Source organism: Pseudopipra pipra, chromosome W (genome assembly GCF_036250125.1).
Source record: "Pseudopipra pipra isolate bDixPip1 chromosome W, bDixPip1.hap1, whole genome shotgun sequence".
Lineage (NCBI taxonomy): Eukaryota > Metazoa > Chordata > Aves > Passeriformes > Pipridae > Pseudopipra > Pseudopipra pipra.
In genome coordinates this window covers 33,152,578-33,168,446 of record NC_087580.1, presented here as the reverse complement: position 1 = coordinate 33,168,446, position 15,869 = coordinate 33,152,578, and the positions used below count along the sequence as shown (strand labels likewise).

The following is a 15,869-nucleotide window of genomic DNA, read 5'->3' as shown; positions in this document are numbered from 1 at the left end:
CTTTCCTGAGAATTTGGCAGCCAAACCATTTGTAGATCTACTTCTTTATTTTGGCATAATGGTACACAATCATACTATCTGCCTGGGAAAAACAAAGTAAATGACTTCCAGCTTTAAAATGAAATGTCTGTGCTTGTATGAAAGAATTCTTTTTGTTCTACATAAACAAAGTTTGACAGCTCGACAGGACTGAAAGCAGAATCTTGGCCTTTTAGTTCTTAAACTGGTAAATTTTACAAGTTTTAAACTTGTAAATGTAGTAATTACAGAGCATCAACAGGAAGGCCTAACAATGTTCCCTGTCTTCTGTAAACTGTTAATGCTTTGGAGCAAATAGTGAGGCTCTGAAACCAGAGCTGTTCCCGGGATACTCTGATATCCCACTGGGTAGGGTAAGAGTTGTTGCTCTGGGCCCGTGAGCTCTTGAGGTTGTGTTGCTGGTTGATTGTTTTGGTCCTCTCTCCTCTTGAACAGGAACCATGCCCAAGAAAGGAGGGAAGCATGCTGAGATGGGAAGAGAAACACAGGCACAGTATAAATGAGCAAAGCTGGAAGCAGCTTGTTCTCCCTCAGTCCTGAGTTTTGAGAACCCAGACAGCCTCTTCAGGAGCTTGATCTCCCCCATCAAAGAAGAGGTGTTTTTCAAGGAGTACTGGGAGCAAAAGCCACTGCTCGTCCAGAGCAGTGATCCCCTGGTGGCTGCTTACTGCCTGTCCCTGTTCCAGCTGTCAGACTTGAAGGAGCTGTGCAGCCAGGGCCTGTACTATGGGCGAGATGTGAATATCTGCAGGTGTGTGAATGGAAAGAAGAAGGTTTTAAATAAAGAAGGCAAAGTGAATTACATGCAGCTGAAGAAGGATTTTGACCAGAAAAAGGCAAGAATACAGTTTCATCAGCCTCAGAGATTTAAGGTGGGATTGTTTCACTGGATATAATTGATGCTGGTTTAATAATGTGGTGTGTTTTGCTTGAGTTGCACTAGACATGGCTTCATCTCTGTGCCCAGGGGAAGTGGTTGACATTGATGACCTGCTGAAATCTTTACATGAGCTGTATTAAAACACAGTTTATACTTTTGCACTGTCCATCATGTTTCACTGCTCTGCAGTAAGAACAAAATCTGATTCATGCTATAATATGTGTAATAATATATTCTTTTTAAAATTTTGCTCTGTCACATGAAAGTTTGGAAACAAAAACAAATGCACAAAATTGATGATTAGGCATCTGTGCTTAAATTATCCCTTCTGCCCCACTGTTTCCTTGTGCAAACTTTGTGGCTTTTGAGCCACTTCCCTTTAATGGAGGGTAAGGTGTGAAACCATGTGAAATATTTCCAGTGTTCTTGCCAGTGAATTGCACCCTGGAAAGGTACCAGCCCATTTTAGCTGAGTGTTCTCAGTCCTTGAGTTTGAGAACGAGACAGTGGTGCTGCACAGTTGTGTAAAGGACTTGGATTCTTGGAGGTGCTTTGATTCAGGTAGTCTTGAAGGTGTCAACACAATTGAATTGTGAGGTGGACCCAAATAAGATCCCAAATACAAGCTGAGTCCCAGGTATAGTGTTCCTGGCTGATGTCAGCTTTAATGGCCAAGCTGCACTTGTGTGGATCTGGTACTTGGCACGTTCTGCTGTTTCCCTTCGGTGCCTTGTCTGTCACATGTGGGGTGTGGATGAGTCAAGTTTGGTTTTGAATATTCCCAAATGATTGGAGTAACTGGTGAAAGGTCTCTAACCTTTGTATGTTCTCTCTGGTGAGAGAATGCAGGTCCTGCATGTGCTTCTTGTCTTATGGTGTTTTGCTGTTTGTGGGATTATTTTCCTCTGTTCAGCCTTGTCTGTCTGGTTGTGCAGCCTAAAGATGGCACAGGGAAGAGAACAAACCCAGGTTGGGGCACCAGACTTTTTGGCTTAGCAATGACTCTCATGGCAGATCCCCTCTGCATCTCCAGTGCTCTCCTTCAGGAGAAACACTGGTACAGAGCACCTTCCTTCCCAGCCTCTGTGTCCCTGATGTGATCATTCTTCCCAAGCCATGGGGAGGGTGTGGGCTGGGCTTGGCTGAGCTCTTCAGCAAGTAACAGCATCTTTTTTTTTTTTACAGGAGGAGCTGTGGAAGATTCAGGAGAAGCTGGAGTGCTACTTTGGGTCTCTGGTGGGGTCCAATGTTTACACCACTCCCCAGGGATCCCAGGGCCTTCCTCCTCACTATGATGATGTTGAGGTAGGACAGCACAACCTTGCCTGTGAAAGTGTGCATGGGCTTTTGCTGATGGCAGTGTTTGCTGTTGTGTGTGTGCTTCTAACCCTCCCCCCCACTAAACATTATAGGAAAATGGTTTTTTTTAATTTGTGTTTCCTTGTAGTCATTTTTCTTACATATTTTTGCTGAAAATTTACTAATAGTAATATCTAATCATAATAGCATGTAAACTGGGTTTTCCAGACCTGGTATTTCCCTTAGATAAAAAGAGAAGTTTGTTTTCACAGCTGCAGAAGCTTTCTAGCACCTGTTTTTTCATTTTCACTTCATTCAGGCCCCAAGAATTTACAAGTCCTTTTTCCTTTACTAAGCACTTGCTCTTTCTTCAGCTGGACTGTAAGAGCAGACTGGTTGTGCTTGTTGGTCCTGCTGTTTTTAAGAAGTTACTGATATGATGAATTCCTGTGGTCCAAATGCATTTTAAATCAGCTTCTAAAAGAAACATACAAATATACACTGCGTTATAAAGAAAAATTGGACTATCCCACTTAAACCAAATCAAAAAATCCAATCCTTATATGTGTATTTTGCTTTTTAATATTTTCATTTCCATTCAATACACCTGGAGTTTCATTTTCCTTATGCTTGTTATTCAGCAGCCTCACATCCAGCATTTCTAACTCATGCCATCTACCCCCTTTGGGCACCCTATAGAGGTTTCTGATGCTCTGTTGGGGATAAGCCTCTTTCACCTGAAATTTTGGATATTTGTGTGGCAGATGTTCCTTTTGGGTTAGTTCTCTAGCACTTACTTAAGTGACTGGAGAGAAACAGGGATTTCCAAATGCCTGCCTTAGGATAAAACAGATCCCACTTCACAACTCCTCTGTCTGTTGTCTCTAAATAGAGACAAAAAAAATTAGTTCACATTTAAATTTCTCTGAATTGTAGCTATCTAAAAATTAATGAGAAAGGAATTACTTCCTTATGGATTTGGATTTATGGTCTTTTGCAGGTGTTTATCCTTCAGCTGGAAGGCGAGAAACACTGGCGGCTCCATAAACCAAGGGTGCCTTTAGCTCGGGAATATGATGTGGAATCAGAAGATAGGATTGGGAATCCCACACATGAGTTCATATTAAAGGTATGAGAATTTCATTGCCTTAGGTGGTCTGGGCTGTGATTGCCAGAAAAGTTAAAAGTGGTCCATTTCTTGAAGGCAGTGATTGTGGCTGTGAAACTGAGGGGAGGGTTTGCACACTGCGAGCACGAGAAATTTGGGTGATAGTTGTCTATATCCTTTTTTAAAGGTATCCTTTGCTTCTAGTATTTAAATAATGGGCCAAAACCCCCAGTTATTTCTGTAAATTGACTAGTACTCTCCAGGTTGGGCACCCTGACTCCTAGGTCATGTTTGTGGAGTTGTGTGCAGAAAAAACACTGGGTTTGTGTATGGTTCTAAAACATTTTTATGCTTTTACGTGCTGCCTGTAATCCCTCAGGCTAATCCTTCTGTGCACTGAGACTTACTGCTGCACTGAACATTGTCACTGTTCTGGTGAATGAGATTTAAATATTTATCCTTGGCTGATAAAGAGAAGCATGAACCAAACCCCACATAAACTTGCTGTATTAATTGCTCTTCCTTTTTCCAGACCTGAAATTCAAGTGTTTGGTTGGTGGTTGATTTTTGGAATAAAAGGAACATTTCATGAAGATTACTGAGTGTCAGCAGGGAATCTGGTGCTTGTCCTGTTCTGTTTGACCTGCTTTTGAAGTGTTACTTGTCCAGCTGGTGGTGCTGCTCCATGTTGGAATCCTCAGGAGTTTCTCTGCCTTTTGGCCTGTTATGGAGCCTCTCTCTGCTCTTCTCAGTGTCCAGAGCTGCATTTGGGTGTAGGTGTTTTAGGAATAGTGTGACATGTTGGATGGTGTAGGTGTTTTAGGAATAGTGTGACCCATTGGATGGGATGCTGACATCATGAGCTGTGTTGTTTGACAGAGGGGAATATTCAATCGTCATCGTGTACTGGGTGATGCAAAGTCTAGTAAATTACAGTTCCCTTTTTCATTTCTGGAATATTTTGGACCAGACTTCAGTGCCTTTCATTTTTATGGAATAATGATGGGCTTAAAAGTTATCCAAGTTTTTAATTTATTTTCCTTCTGTTTGCTGTTGTTCACTTCCTGTGACCCATTTCTTCTGGGTGGCTGGTGTCAAAGTTTGGTTGTCTCTTTGTGGCTGCCTCTGAGAGGGATGCTGTTGTTTGACTCTATTTCCTCCCTAAACATCTTTCTAGAATATTTCCTTTCTCCATCTTTCAAATGAAGAGAATTCAGAATACTCTTGGTTGGTGTAGTCCCCACTCTGGTAAGGAAGGCAGTTTTCTTTGACTGTGCTGTCCAACTCTATAGGTGTTTACAGGACAAGCCATAAGTAAACTTTTATTTCCTTCTTGGAGGCAATTTTATGTGCTTTACACCTTTCTTGTCTTGACTTTCCTTATCTAGTTTTTTTTCAGTGTGGAGTTTTAATTTACACAGGTGAGAAGAAAGATAGGGAGGAGGAGGAGGAAGGTCGTACCTGTTTTTTAAGTGCTTTAACTGAAAATCTCAGACAACAGTATTGTAACAGATTACCATTTTTACAGAATATTTGGCTTTTCTCGTGGAATACTAGCCTTTTCTTTTGATGTGATCTGACCAAATCCCCATTTCACTGCTCCTCTGCCAGCCCACTGTGTTGCCAGCAGGTCCATCTCAGCTGCTTCTTTGTCCTCTTCCTGCAGCTCAGTGGGAGTCTGTGTGTTCTGTGATGTTAAAAAGCTTGTTTCACGTTTTCAGCAAATATTGACAGCAGGTTGGAAAGTTTAAGGTTCTGAACTTCTGGCTTAGTGTTCTTTATGTTATTAAAGTGTACCTTGCAGGACTGCTCCATTTTGTGATTCTAAAGGATATATATTGTCAGACTGTCTGCTCAGAGAGTATTTTCTCTGACTGCAATAAGGTTTGACCTGGTGCCCTAAATATATCAATTTTCTTGCAGCCAGGTGACTTCCTGTACTTCCCAAGAGGGACCATCCACCAAGCTGACACTCCTCTTGGGACCTCCCATTCAACACACGTGACCATCAGTACCTACCAAAACAAGTAATTATTCTTTATCTTCTGTTTTGTGTGGCTTTCCTCTGCCAAGTGATGTGTGTGAGTACTACAGACCTGAGATGTGGTGAAGTTTTGGGGCTTGGGGGAAGGAGGGGAGCAAGAAGACTGTTGTTGTTTGAAGGAGCCTGTTTGAGAGGTTTTCATGCAGCAAGCTTGATTGCTTTTTAATTGCTTATTTTATTATTTACCAGCTGTAGGCTTTAATGTGGAAAATGCTACAACTGCAAACTCACTTCTGTATTTAAAAAAATCTCTCATCAGTGGCTGAAGTTACTGTTCATTTCATAGCTCAGATAAAGAGTCATGAGTTACTCCTTTCATCATGTTTTCTCCTGTATTTGATAGTCACCTGCACTAATCTTCTGACAGATTTGCTGCCAATTCTTCCTTGCAAACATTTTCTGCTTATCTGTGTTTTTTTTTATCTCCTACTCCATGTATGCAAGTCAGATTTCTTATGACACACTCCCAGTCCTTGTGCCCACACTGTTATCACACAGGGAAATGTTCTTGCCAACCTAATCAGCCTCCCAGATGCTGGGTTTGGAGCCATTGGTCTGAGTTAGGAATTAGGAAGGGCAGAACAAGTTTGGGCATATTCTAGATAACTGTGAGATGAATCTCTAACCACCAGCTGTGCCATTCTGGAAGCCAGGATGGGCTGGTAACTCTTCATCTGGCCACTCCTCCAACATGGAGAGAGGGTTAAGAGGAAGCTGCTCAAAGGTGTCAGTCTTCTTAAAAGCTGGGTTCAGATTATTTCAATTTACACATGTGTTCTTTTCTTCAGAAGGTAAAAAAAAAACTAACCCCAAAAAACAGGAGAGGAAAAGGAAAAGCTGCTCTTCTTCCAAGGTTAAAAAGTGGAGTCATCCCCTGTTAAGGCTGTTGGTAATGAAGTGCTGACATCCTGCCTCTGCACCTCCTGTCAGCAAGTGCAGGGAAAACAAGCAGGAGTCCTGGTGCAGGCTGCTGTTCTGACTTGTAGATGGAAGTATGATCTGGAAGCATTTCCTTGGCAAATTGAAGAGAAATCCTTGAAAGCAGCTGTGGAGGAAGTGCTGGTGGAGGTGGCACTTCCAGGTATTTTCAGGTTTGTCTGGGCCAGATCCCAGCAGGAGAGAAGTGTGCACATGCGGGATAAGCAGGGCAGTTTGGAAAAGCAGTCCCTTCACAGCCCGGCTCCCCCCAGCTCCCTTTGGGGGTGACCCCCCGCCCCTCGCGCTCCCTTTGGGGTCCCCCCCGCTCTTTCCCCCCCGCCGCTTTCCCGCCGTGCCCGCCCCGCTCACCCGACAGGGCGGGGCCGGCAGGGACGGGGCGGGGACGGGCCGAGCGCTGATTGGCTGCGGCGGGGGCTCGAGAGGCGGGGCGTGCGCAGAGCGCCATGTTGTCTGCGGGGCAGCGGTGGCGGCGGAGGTGCGGCTGCGCTCGGAGAGCGCGATTCTGGGGATCCGCTCGGGGCTGCGGGGAGCGCGGCTGTGGGTGGAAAGGCTGGAGGGCTCGGGAGGGTTTAGCCGAGGGGTTCGGGGGTTCCCGAGGGTCAGAGCGCGGGGCCTGGAACCCGCGCGGGGGGGTTGGGGCTGTCCCAGCGCCCTGGCTGCACTGCGCAGGCGCGCCGGCGTTACCCGCCGGCATGACCCGCAACCCGCCATTACCGCTCCCGCCACAGCGCCCCCTGCCGGCCCGGCGGACCGACCCCAGGGAAAGGGGATCCCAATGCCCCCCCGAACCCCAGAGACCCCCAACACGCAGCACACAGAGACCCCAAAGGGACTGGGGCCCGGGGGTTCCCTAAAGCCCAGCAGTGGGGTTCAGGGGATCTCCCAGCCCCCAGGGGAAGGAGTCCTGGGGGTGCCCCCCAAAGTCCGGGGGGGAGATGTACCGCATCCGGGTAAGGGGATACAAGTCCCCCTCAGTACGGCCCAGTAACCCCCTCAGTGACCAGCCAGTGTGTCCCAGTGACCTCCCACTGCCCCCCAGGATTGCCCAGTGATGTTCCAGTGAGCACCCAGTAACCCCCAGTATGGCCCAGTAACCTGCCAGTGTCTCTCCCTGTGTCCTGATAATCCCCCAGTAACTCCCCAGTCCCTCCCAGTGCCCTCCCAGGATCCCCCAGTAACCCTCTAGTCCCTCCCAGTGCCCTCTGGTTCCCCCCGGTGTGTCCCAGTATCCTCCAGTAATCACCCAGTGCCCTGCAAAGCCCCCCAACTGTCCCCAACATGTCCCCAGATGCCCTTGTCCTTTCTGTGAGCATGTGGGGGGGCATTTTTGGGGTCAAAGGGTCCAGGGGGGGCTCCTGGGGTGAGATGGAGGGTTGGGACATCAGGGATGGGGCTTGGGGCCAGTGGAATTGGGGGTGTCAAGAGGGGAATAATGGCAATGGGGAGGCCCTGGACACACTGGAGACACCAGGCTTGTCTTGGAGTGTCAGGGGGGAATTAGGAACACCAAGAGGGTCTTGAGGACACCGGGGAGGTCTCAGGACTCAGCTGCTCATGGTGCAGCCCCTCCTCTCCTCCCCCAGGCCCCATTAACCCCCCCAAATATCCCCTACCTCCCATTTTCCCTTTAATCCCCTCCCCACACAGATCCTTTTGACCCCCCAATGCCTCTAAGACCTCTTTTAACTTCCCTAAATGCACCTAAAGCCCCCCTAAACCCCCTAAATCCCCATCCCACCCCTCCATATCCCCCCAAATCTCCCGCAGCCCCCCCATCAAATCCCTTCCAACCCCCCAAAGAGGGATCACCCAGCACCCTGGGACAGGAGCACAGTGGACTGTATTGGGGGCACTGGGCTGTACTGGGAGCGCACTGGGGGGGGCTCAGATGTCCCAGAACAATGTGGCCCAAGTCCAGGAGAGATCTGGGGAGCAGTGAGGAGGTACTGGTCTGTTCTGGTATGTCCTGGTTTGTACCCTCAATCCCCAAAGCCCCTCCCCAGCTCCCCTGGACCATCCTGGACCTCAAAGCCCCCCAGACCCCCCCAGGCTCCTGACTTGGTCCTGCTGCCCCTTGAGCATCTGCAGCTGCTGCAGAACCAGGCATTTCATCAGCAAATGTGCAGGTGACCCCAAGCTGGGGGTGTGTTGATGTGCTGGAAGGCAGGAGGGCTCTGCAGAGGGACCTGGCCCAGCTGGATCCATGGGCTGATTGCAAGGGGATGAGGTTCCAGCAGGCCAAGGGCCGGGTCCTGCCCTTTGGCCACAAGAAGCCCCGTCAGCCCCCTGGGCTGGGGCCAGAGTGTCTGGAGAGCAGGCAGGCAGAAAGGGAGCTGGGAGTGGGGATGGACAGGAAGCTGAACAGGAGGCAGAGTGTGGCCAGGTGGCCAAGAGGGCCAATGGATGGTGGCCTGTGTGAGGAAGAGTGTGTCAGCAGGAGCAGGGAAGTGATTGTTGGGCTGGAGTGAGCGCTGGTGAGGCCACCCCTGGAGTGCTGTGTCCAGCTCTGGGCCCCTGAGTTGAGGAAGGCCCTGGAGGGGCTGGAGCAGGAGCAGAGAAGAGCAGCGAGGCTGGGGAAGGGAGTGGAGCACAAGTGGTGTGAGGAGAGGCTGAGGGAGCTGGGGGTGTTGAGGCTGGAGAAGAGGAGGCTCAGGGGAGACCTCCTGACTGTCTGCAAGTCCCTGCCAGGAGGTTGGAGCCAGGTGGGGGTGGGGCTGTTGTGCCAGGAAGCAGCAGTAGGTCAAGAGGGCTGGGTCTTGAGCTGTGCCAGGGGAGGTTTATTAGGAAGGAATTTTTTGCTGAGAGAGTAATCAGGCCTTGGAATGGGCTGGGCAGGGAGGGGGTGGAGTCAGCGTCCCTGGAGGTGTTGAAGGTGAGAGTGGATGTGGCCTCAGTGCCATGGTCTGGGAAGCAGAGCGGGGTTGGATCCAGGGTTGGACTTGATGATCTTGGAGGTCTTTTCCAACCCGGCTGATTCTGTGATTCTGTGATTCCCATTCCTATGGCAGCACATGCTTGAGGCTCTATCCCCAGGGTGATAGAGATGTCTGTCCATATCTATCTCCAAGGTTAGTCTGTAAATGTGTGGTGTTAGAAAAGCAGGCTAAGTTGTGGGCTGGTTGTAGAAGGAGAAGGAAGCCCAGAGGCCAGTGCAAGCAGGCAGCCCTGAGCTTGCACCTGGTGTCCCCTCCCTGCAGGTTCCTGTCCTTGAGCCCAGGCCCTGAGGTGAGGCTGAGAAGTGGCGCGGAGGTGAGCCCAGAGCTGTCCCTGAGGTGAGGCTGAGAATAAGTGCAAGGCAGAGGTGCTGCTGAGGAAGGAGAGCCCTGTGGTGGGAAAGAGAGGCAAAGCTGTGAGTGCCCATCCCCTTGAAGGTGCTGTGTCCATCCCCTGTGTGCCAGGTGAGCTGGGGCTTTGCTGCAGAGCTGCGGGTGCTGATTTGAGCGTCTCCAAGTGCTGAGATGGTGGGCACCCAGGAACACAAACTGTGCCTGGCCACGGAGCCTGCAAAATGGGGCAGAGACAACGGTGGCAGTGTGGGGGTCCAGGTTGTCCCTGTGCCTTCCCCTGCAGGCCCTGGCTGTCCCTGCTGGGCCCCTGTCCATCCCCATCAGGTCCCTGCCCGTCCCCCCCGGGCTGAGCTCCCCCCAGGAAGTGCCGTGGAGCTGAAGCTGCTGCCATCCCCCCCTGCAGCCGCTGCCCCAGCCAAGGGAGCAGCAAAGGCAGGGCCAGGAGCAGAGGCAGCAGCAGGGGAGCCCTGGGGGGGCCGGGAAGGTCTTGTGTGGGTCAGGAAAGAGGTGCTGAGCACGAGGCCGGGGCTGTGCTGAGCAAGCCCAGCCCTCACATCCCCCCAGCCAACGCCGGCTGCCCGGGGGCTTGGGAGGGACCCCCAGCCCGTGTGCCCCACACTGAGCTGGCAGAGAGAGAGCCAAGGGACAGGGCCACGGGCAGGGCCCCGGGTGAGGGCCAGGCAGGGCCATTGCAGGGCCACGGTGAGGGCACAGCCTGTGGCAGCAGAGCTGCCCAGGGCCGGGGGCAGCCGGGGGTGTTGGTACCAGCCAGTGCTGGGGCCGAGCAGAGCAGGAGGCCTCTTGCAGAGCCCTGGAGCAGCCTCCCACTTTCCAGCCCCGACCTGGTGGGGTGACACTGTCCCCTCCCTACAGGACATTCCCCCAGAAATCTTCAGGGGGGCCTTTTGTGTTTATTCCTGGTTGCTGATTCCTGCTGAGGACCTGAGGGAGCCTCTGCAATCCCATCCATGGGGCACAATCTCCTCTGCAGAGCTTGACTCACTGCAGACTTTTCAGGGAAATCTGTGCTGGCAGCCCGAGTATGTCCCGATCCCCCACACTCCCCCCAGGATATTCGGGATGAGTTCCCCTGTCCCGGACACCTGCAGGATGGTGGGGGGTGGTTGTTCTCCTGGTGTTGCTGTTGCTGCTCCGCCCCTGTCCCTGCCCTTCCTGCCGCTGTCGGGTGAGCGGAGCGGCCACGATGGGAAAGGGGTGAGAGAAGCGAAAAGAGCGGGTGGGACCCCCAAAGGGAGCTGGTGGGAGTCAGGGTTTGTGGGCCAATGGGAACAGGGTTGGAGAGGGGGGCTAAGGAGTGGGAGGAGAGCAGGAGCGTGGAGCGTGGCTGCCATGGAGATCACTCTCTGTCCCCGTGCCTTGATCCCTGGAGAGCGGGGGAGGCTGGAGAGAGGGGGGAGCTGTGAGAGCTCCGAGAGCCTGGAGAGGGGGGAGCTCGGGCCCCCTGTGCTGAGCCAGCGGTCGGGGCCGTGCTGTTGCTGCCAAATTGCCCCTGGTCAGGCTGAACCCAGAGCCCACCCACGTGTCAGGGGGCTCGATCTGCTCCCTGCTCTCATTTCCCTGGGGCAGCCTCTGGTGTCCCCCTGCTTGTGGGACTGTTTGGTTGCCTTGGGCACAGCTGGCCCTTGTGCAGGGCTGTGCCCTTGGGGGCTCTTGGGGGTGGGCAGGAGGTGTTTTTTGCGGGTGCCGGGCTGGGTTGGTGGCAGAGCCCCGGTGGTGGGCGGGGGGATGCAGGTCCCGCCGGGTCCATAGTCAGGGTCAGGCCCCGCCGGCTCCATTGTCAGCCCGGTGCTGACAGGGGGGGACACAGCGGGTTTGGGGCCCCCTGGGAGTGCCGGGGGTGGGTGTGGAGCCCGGGAGCTGCCGAGTGTGGAGGGCGGAGCGGGGAGATGCCGGAGCTGGGGGACCCCCGGCAGCCTGGAGGAGGAGCCCAGAGAAGGGAAAACCCTGGCAGTGGGGACCCCTGGGATCCCCAGGACAACAAAGTGGAGAACCTGGAGAGGGGGAATGTCTGGGAACTTGGCATCCCGAAGGCGAGAGTCAGAGGAGAAAGGACCCTTGGGACCCCCAATGCTCCCAGCATCCCTGAGTGGGACCCCCAGCATCTCAGAAAGGGAAGCTGTTTCCAAGCCCAGAAAGGACAGACCAGAGAGGGGTAACACCTGGGAGAATTTCTTTAGGTTAACCTTCATATTTCGGAGTAGTTTTTTAGCTGAACCTCAGCTTTTTGCAGTTTGGGTGGGTGAGGGTCTTTGTGCTATTTTTGAGTGTTTTTGCCTGAATCTCGGAGGTTTGGGTTTTTCTGGGCTGAATCTTGGTGGTTTGGAGGTTTTTATGGACACAGGATGCCTCTTGCAGAGCCCTGGAGCAGCCTCCCACTTGCCAGCCGTGCCCTGGTGGGGGGACACTGTCCCCTCCATACAGGACACTCCCCTGAAATTTTCGAGGAGGCCTTTTGTGTCTATTTCTGGTTGCTGATTCCTGCTGGGGACCTGAGGGAGCTTCTGCAATCCCATCCATGGGGCACAGTCTCCTCTCCAGAGCCTGACTCAGTGCAGACTTTGCAGGGAAATCTGTGCTGGCAGCCCGAGTATGTCCCAAGCCCCCACACTCCCCCCACCATATTTGGGACGAGTTCCCCCTTCCCGGGCACTTGTGGGATGGGGGGTGATTGTTCTCCTGCTGTTGCTGTTTCTACTCCGCCCGTGTCCCTGCCCTTCCTGCCGCTGTTGGGTGAGCGGAGCGGCCACGATGGGAAAGGGGCGAGAGAAGTGAAAAGAGCGGGTGGGACCCCCAAAGGGAGCTGGAGGGGTGGTGGGTCATCCCCAAAGGGAGCTGGGGGGAGTCAGGGTTTGGGAGGCTGATTGGAAATGGGTGGGAGAGGGGTGCTAAGGAGAGGGGGGAGATTGGGAGTGGGGTTGCTGTGGGGGTGCCTTTGTGTCCCCATGCCTTGATCCCTGGAGAGCGGGGGAGGCTGGAGAGAGGGGGGAGCTGCGAGAGCCCGGAGAGCCTGGAGAGGGGGGAGCTCGGGCCCCCTGTGCTGAGCCAGCGGTCAGGGCCGTGCTGTTGGTGCCAAATTGTGCCTTCTCAGGCTGAACCCAGAACCCGCCCACGTGTCAGGGGGCTCCATCTGCTCCCTGCTCTCATTGCCCCACAGCAGCCTCTGGTGTTCCCCCACCTGTGGGGCTGTTTGGTTTCCTTGAGCACAGCCACCCTTGTGCAGGGCTGTGCCCTTGGGGGCTCTTGGGGGTGGGCAGGAGGTGTTTTCTGGGGGTGCTGGGCTGGGTTGGGGGCAGAGTCCCAGCGGTGGGCGGGGGGTTGCAGGTCCCCCCCACGGTGGGGGTTGGTGTTGCTGGGTCAGGCCCCGCCGGCTCCATTGTCAGCCCGGTGCCAGCGGGGGGGACACAGCGGGTTTGGGGCCCCCCTGGGAGTGCCGGGGGTGGGTGTGGAGCCCGGGAGCTGCCGAGTGTGGAGGGCGGAGCGGGGAGATGCCGGAGCTGGGGGATCCCTGGGACAACAGAGTGGAGAACCTGGAGAGCGGGAATGTCTGGGAACTTGGCATCCCGAAGGCGAGAGTCAGAGGAGAAGGGACCCTTTGGACCCCCAGCGCTCCCAGCATCCCTGAGTGGGACCTGCAGCATCGCAGAGAGGGAAGCTGTTCCCAACCCCGGAGGGGACAGACCAGAGAGGTGTAACTCCTGGGAGAATTTCTTTGGCTTAACCTTCATATTTTGGAGTATTTTCTGGCTGAATCTCAAGTTTTTGCAGTTTGGGCAAAAATGTTTTGAGAGGGTTTTTGCCTGAATCTCAGAGGTTTGGGTTTTTCTGGGCTGAATCTTGGTGTTTTGGAGCTTTTTATGGACATAGGATGCCCAATGAGCTCTAGAGATGGACTTGGGCAGGAGGAACCCCCGAGGCAACACAGTCAGCCCTTGTTTTCCCCCCCATCAGGATTTGTCCTTCCCAAAGCTTGGGTGGATGGAGGAGGAGGCTGCGAGGAAGAGGAAGATGCCTTGGCCCCCCCAGGCAGGTGAGGAGGAAGTCAGTGTCCCTTTGGGCGGGTGTTGTGCTGGCTCTGTCAGCCGAGCATGGCCCCGGCTGCAGGACAACCCCGCTGGCGCCGCCGTCCTGCCGGGGCCGGAGTTGGGGGGATGTCCTTGGCCTTCCCTGTGGGCCGGAGGCAAATCCCCTCCCTGTCCTTCTTGCTTCCTGCCCCAGGCCCCGAGCTGAGGACGGAGAGCCCGGAGGACAAATCCCCCCGTGAGACCCTGGTGGGAGAGGCCGTTTTGAAGGGCTCCCCGGTGCAGGAAGGCAGCGGGGAGGAAAAGGGCCGGAGATCCCCCCGCAGGAGGGGCTCCAAAGCCATCCCAGGGTGCTCTGAGGAGGAAAGAGCCAGCCTGTGCCGGGAAGGCAGACGGAGCTTGAGGGGGAGCTCTGAGCTGGTGGTCCCTGAGCAGCCTCCCAGCAGGGAGAAGCCTTTCAGGTGCTTGGAATGTGGGAAGAGCTTCAGGAAGAGCTCCAACCTCCTTGCCCACTGGCACATCCACACTGGGGAACGGCCCTACACATGTGGGCAATGTGGGAAGAGCTTCAGGAAGAGCTCCAACCTCCTCACCCACCAGCACATCCACACTGGGGAACGGCCCTACATGTGTGGGCAATGTGGGAAGAGCTTCCACCGGAGCTCCAACCTCCTCACCCACCAGCGCATCCACACTGGGGAACGGCCCTACAAGTGTGTGGAGTGTGGGAAGAGCTTCAGCCAGAGCTCCACCTTAAACCAACACCACCGCATCCACACTGGGGAACGGCCCTACAAGTGTGGGGAGTGTGGGAAGAGCTTCACCCGCAGCTCTACCTTGACCTCACACCAACGGACCCACCAGTAAGGGAAGCCCTGTGACTGCCCCGACTGCGGGAAGAGCTTCGGCCGCTGCTTCCACCCCGAATGAAGCCCCTTATGTTGAGGCAACCCCTGGAGTCCAGTGACTGTCAGTCCATTCATTTTGACCACAAAGGGCCAGTCCCCTTTCACAGGGGCAGCTTCTTCCAACAGAACCTTTCTTGGAGGGGTGTGTGTGCAGATTCCTGCTTTGGCTGGGAACACCCAAGGTCACTCCTGGAGGTTGAGAGCAGAGATCTCCCCCCGAGCGTTGGTCTGGGGGAGTTCCATCCATCTCTAATTAAGAATTATTGCTTTTGTGCCAGCTTGAGTAGAATTGCTTCAACAATTGCTTTAGTGTAGTGCACTGTCCTTTCTTATCCTGTATTCCTGATAGTTTTAGTGTGTATATTATGCACTAATTGTGATGAAGATCTTTTGTCTGATCATTTGTATCTCTAAATAAATTCACTTCCAGCAATAGATCTGATTTGCCATCATTAAAACCTGGGGGACCAAAGTGATTCAGTCACACCTCTGTAATTCCTCTAATCTGAGACTGTTGCCATGATCCAAGGCTGAGATTGGATCCAGCAGCCCCCAGCACACCACAGGAAGTTGAAAGCTCAAGGCCTGCCCCCCCCTTTCCTAGCCCCCTTGTGCCCAAAGACCCCCATGGGACTGTGGGACCTGCCAGACTATCCCTCCTTTTCCACCCTTTTCCCTGTTCCTCCCACTTTCCCATTGTCCCCTCAATCTCCAATTTTCCCCAAAAACAGTTTAGGGGTCCCAACCCCCACTTTTTGCCCCCTCTCCTGTGGGCACTGAAGGAGAAAATGAGGCTGCACACACAGAGTTCCATTGCAGGACTTGTCCTCCCATCTTTCCGGTGTCCCCCTTTCATTGGGGTTCCTTTGGAAACAGCGCCTGGGCTTTGTCTTTTAGTCCACCAGAATTCCCAGCATGGCCCCAAAGCAGTGCCCTGATCCCACACATTCCCCTCCCCTCATGTGCTCCCTGTGTTCAGCCACCAGACAAAAACACAGGCTACCATGCAGAGCATTCCAAGTGGTTTCCACTTTGGCAAACAGCACTCTCTGGATGGAAAACACCAGTCAAGGCCAAAACACTCCTTTTGGGTCCTGATTAACTGAATGCAGCTGCTGCTGCCTTAACTTGTTCCCACAGAAATTCTCAGGGTTCCTTTGCTTCCAGGAGGCCCCACATGTCCCAATGGCCCCTGGATTCCATGAGCCTCCCCAGTCTCCAAAGGTTCCTTTAGTTCCATGAGGCCCTGCAGTCCCAAAATGCCCTTTGGATTCTCGGAGATTTCCCACTGTCCCAGGGTCCCTTGTGCTTCAGAAGGAGCTGCA

General features: G+C 53.4%; 1 pseudogene; it reads left to right on the top strand.

The window, feature by feature from the left end:
• Positions 1 to 13,157: 13,157 nt before the first annotated feature.
• Positions 13,158 to 15,869, top strand: part of LOC135404985 (zinc finger protein 883-like) — a 41,200-nt pseudogene continuing 38,488 nt past the window's right edge.